This window comes from Erigeron canadensis, chromosome 6 (assembly GCF_010389155.1).
Source record: "Erigeron canadensis isolate Cc75 chromosome 6, C_canadensis_v1, whole genome shotgun sequence".
Lineage (NCBI taxonomy): Eukaryota > Viridiplantae > Streptophyta > Magnoliopsida > Asterales > Asteraceae > Erigeron > Erigeron canadensis.
This window is the reverse complement of record NC_057766.1, coordinates 17,121,472-17,126,896: the sequence shown is the minus strand read 5'-3', so window position 1 is coordinate 17,126,896 and position 5,425 is coordinate 17,121,472.

The window sequence follows — 5,425 nt, the reverse complement described above, 5'->3', positions numbered from 1 at the left end:
TGTCAAGTGTTGGCTCAATCAAAATAAAATCTTTTTCTCTTTCATGCTTCTCTTCTCCTCCTCCTATTCTAATGGTAATACATGAGTTAGTACAACTTTTGTTTGTAATTTGTAATTTGCTACGCAAGGATCCCTAACTTAAGTAATTTCATCTCTCGAAAGCAAAACATTATCATGCTCTTTAATCCTTGCGTATTGACAAACCCCTGCACATCTGTTTCCAAGTAAACAATATATATACACGTAGATGTACCAAAAAAATTAAGATTCTATTTTAAGCCATGATTGAATCCTAAAAAAACAAGTAATTGACTAATAGCATATCAAATTTTATAAACCTCACTACTTTATGAAAACAATCATTAACTCAAGTAATTTCATCTCTTTAAAGCAAAACATTATCATGCTCTTGAATCCTTGCGTATTGACAAACCCTGCACATCTCTTTCCAAGTAAACAATATATATACGTAGATGTACCAAAAAAAATTAAGATTCTATTTTAAGCCATGATTGATTCCTAAAAAAAACAAGTAATTGACTAATAGCATATCAAATTTTATAAACCTCACTACTTCGTGAAAACAATCATTAACATTAACCAAATAAAACCTATGTAATTTTCCAAACTAACAAAATCATAAAAAATGTAAACCTGAAAAACACCACCAATACAGAAATACGTAGTTCATCTCCATCCACTTCGCCATGAGCCCACGACCAATGAAAAACAAACTCAACGGGTCATGAGAATTTGGATGTTTAGGGCTTGATGTTCGAAGTTGTGCCCATAAAATCTTTAAATAATAGAACAAAATATCTTAACGGATTGGATCCTATTAAAGAAAGGCTGCTTATCCTGATGCCAAATTTATTACGGTACATAAATAAAAAGTTGTAAATTAACAATCAAGAATATTAAAATTACAACATACAAATCATCTAAAATGATGTCTGTATGCAATTTTTGTTGCTAAAACTTCAATTATTTTGTCATAATCTACATTTGATAAAAAAAAAATTATTTTCAAAACATAAAATTGCTAAACTTGACTCATGGATAAATGATAAAATTGTTTACAAAATTTATATGAACAAATAAATAATTCAAAATTATAGAAGACAATACTTAAAAAAATATGTTTTGTTTATATTAAACACCTAATACAACTTAAATTTAATAAAGTTTTAATATAAACAAAAAAAATCACCGTATTTCAGAACACTACATGGGTTGAGCAGGCTACGCTTCCCTTAATGTAGTTTCGTCCTTGATAAATTGGGTGACCGTGACATTGCTTAACATAGTAGCATTACTCTGAAAGTTTGATCATTCAAGAATATATTGTACGTATGTGAAGTCTGAGGATGTTGTTGGGTCAGTAAAGGTGGTTGTGCTAGAAAATATTTGCTGTCCGAGGATGTTATAGATTTCGTTTTAATTCGAACTAGAGTTATTCCCGCCGGGGATAACAACCAATTTGAATATGCTCATAAATTTTAATATATCAATCAATATCAATTATAATCATCAGACTAAAAAAAACATCTAGTTAAACAAACAATACACAATAAATCATAAACATAAGTTTTTAGTAAGATTTACGGTAACGAAATATTAGATTGTAAAGCTTTTTAGAAGGTAAAAATTAAAAACTAAAACCTTTGATGGTTAAAAAAAACTAAGTTATTATAAATCATAGGAAAAAGAACCCTCAATAATAAAACTCTAATGATGAAAAAGGTTTAAAATTTTAATAGGTAAAATGTAAACCATTAAAATGTAAATCGTAGAAAAAAAAAATTTAAATCCCTCAAAAGTAAAACTTTACTGAAAAAAAAAGTTTAAAAATTTAATAGGTAAAATATAAACATTAAAATGTTAAGAAGACAACTGCATAAACGTTAATTAAAAATCTCTAATAAATATTAAAAGAGAAACTTTAAATCAAAAAGGAAGTAATCTAGACCCTATATTGAATTTCCTTCTTTTTTATCCACCCTTAGATCAACATGATGACATCATCTTTGACTCAACTTTCAGTCAAATACTCTTTTAATCTTTCAACTATATGTAAAATGGTTCAACGATACATATCTAAATATATACTTCTATATCTATATTTATATCTATATCTATATTCCCTATTAAAAATTATAAGGAGGTGTTGAAATGTTTACAGATTTTGGGACATGCAATTTGTCTCTTTTACCCTTACCTCATAACTACTTGTATGAGCATTTTGGTATTTCGCCACTTTTCAAGTACATCCATATAAAGCACAGGTACAAGTGTTCTAATGCGTGTGGTCTTAACTCTTAAATTAAGACCATTATTACTTTTCATCTTCAGTTTTTTAGATGGACGTTTCCTTTCTAATTCACAGATCTCTAGGATCAGATTTTTTTTTCAATTTCATTCAAATTGCTCATTATTTCTCATATACTACATTCATTATCCATATGAAATTTGAAATGGAATTAGGTATACACGGTCCTCCCTCACATCTCAGATCTCTCTTTTCTTATATTATTCATATTTTTGTCATGCTTATTAATTTCTTCTATTCGTTGAAACGAACACTGTAAGTTTTGTTGAAACCATTTTGTTTCTCAGGTCAAATTTTGAAAGCTTTTTGTCAAATATTAACAGGTGGATTTTAATAGCAAAATCTTACCTTTTCATCTTCATCATCCTCTTGCTGTTTACTACGAGTATATTAGTTTGATTTTTTAGACATCCAATGAAATTATGGAGCTCTTTATTTTGTGTGTGTAAGGTTTGTGATTGACGTTTAAAATAAGTTTCATTTTAGGTTTGGTTTCTTTACATGTTTGATTTTATTCATTTTAGGGATGGTCACACACATGAACATCTCATGGTGATACGTATGTTATTTTAAGCTTTTCTTTGTTTTTCCTAACCACGAGGCCTATTTGTGATAATAATGTAAAATCATACTTATCCAAACACCATTCTTTTTCTTCCTTCTCTTTCTTATTCTTTCTTTAGCCACCACCATCATCATTCTTTCTTCCTTCCAGATCCAACAACAAACCCATCAGTAATTTCATGCACACATACATATATTTCTTACACAAAATTAATACAATAAAAAGTTTTGAATACTCATAAATCAATTCATCACAAATGAATACTCATATGAATATCCCATCGGACAAAAACCCTTTACTACCACCACACCCTCACTCAGAATCTAAGTATGAACAAAACAAATAATATGATAACACATTGTGAATTAACACTTTCAATAATCAGTAATTGATTTATTTGCTAATAAATTACAAATCTTCGTCCATAAGCATCAGCAACCCAGTTAATAATCTTCTGAACTTGGTCTCCTTCATCATTATCATCACCAATTTCATAATTAGAATCAACAGTAAATCGAGTAAAAAGATCAACATTTTAGGGTTCCGGGTTTTTGATCTAAGTGCTTAAAATCGACGGTCAAGATCTGTGTCAATATTTGATGATGACGACGATGATGATAAATCGGGTATGAAATTGAAACTGGGTTTTATTTCTGCCGTGACGGAAATGAGTTGCATTGACCACTACCAACTCATTATGGAACTGGGTTTTTGTTTCCGTCGCCATAGTTGAAATCGTCCTTCTTCGATGCAATGATGACCGCCACCAACCATCAACACCTACGAACCCTCCCCTCCACCTTTCTTGCTCCGGCCACCCTCTCAATTCTCTTTCTCACTTCGCCATCCAACACCACCATCCATCGACAGGCCTCAGAGACCGCCGCCGCAATCCATCTATTGATTTCCTTCTTAATTTTTTGGTGATTGAATATCCACAACGTAGTGGCCAGAGAAAGAGGTAATTTCATATTGATTTTTGGATGTTGCAGGATGGGGAAGCAAAGTCATGGTGAATAAAAGTGGAAGCGTGGTCGTTTGGACTATATAGCCAAAAAGAAGAAATGAATATGTGTATGAGTCCTTGTAGTTTATGTCACTTTGTGACTGTTCGGTTTTTTATTTTGCAAACAAACGGGAAAAATGATTTTACATCGATATCAAAAATAGTCCCCGTGATTAGGAATCGGACGATTATACACTCACGTGGTATGCACGTAAGGAGTTTAACGAGGCTTTTTTAACGTCTGTTACTGACAGGGATAAATGGCAATAACAATGAAAAGTTGTTAGGTCCAGATTTACTAGACTCACTCCAGACGTGAAGACTGGAGTTCTCTGAAGATTTGTCCAGAAATTATGAGAATGCCAGTGAACCATTTAATTGTACAAGTATCTGTATTCCACCAGATTGGTTCACTGGACTTCACTCCAGTCAAGATCATTCCACTAAAGATATTTTCACTGAAGTCAAAGACTGAAGTCTGAAGAAAGAAGACTGACAAATGGAGGGGCCCACTAGCAGTCTTACCAGATCTCTATCTCCTGAGTAGAGTCCTTGTCAGTGTTCTAGACCTTACAAGTCTGAACATTGATTACAAGGAATTGACTTATTTGCCTTTGCACGCTTTTATCTGGAAAATCCATTTTTCCTTTGTTAAAAGTTCTTACATGCGTGTAAAGGTGGCTGGTTAAAGTATTATAAGTCACATCAAATTGACTTTATTCATATACTTTAACCAATGATTTTAAGGAATATATATTATATTCCTTAAATGCATGAAACCTTATTTGTATGACAAAAATAATTAAATACTAATTCTTTCTGCCTATAAATACCAAGTCATTTCCCTCGTCCAAATCACTTTTTGCAATTTGGTGCATTTGCCTAAATACTCTCGATCTTAACAGTTATATTTCACAACCTTAAGTATTTCGATCAAGCAGATTATTTAGAAAATATAGATCACTTGTAATTCATAGGTTGTTTAGATACTTACTTTTGTGATATCTAGGTTCCGCAACAACCTTGTATTTTATTTAACATTGATAAATAAAATACACTTGAAAATTACATTTGTGTTCTACCATTTACATACTTGTTTACTTTATTTATTGCTTAAGTCTTTATTGCTTTATTTATATTCTTGCATTTATATTTAAAGCAATACTAGTCCAATCTAGTGCATACTTGACTTGTTATTCTACACTTGTGGTTTAAACCATCGAGTGAAGGACTTTACTAAAGTACAGGGAAAACTAGTGATAAAAAAAATGCACATGGATGAAAATGCTAATCGAGTAAACCACAAGAACGATTTCTGACAATTTCTCTAATAACAAATAATTTTGTATTGGATTATACTTAAAATTAACCTTATGTGATGATGTATAACTATATACTTGATCATATATGATCAAGGTTAAAAAAATATGGTTATTATAGTTTAATGTGAATCATTTGAATGAGCTCATCGGATATATTTTGACATACAGTCATTCTCATGATATTAAAAATGTATGAGTTTTAT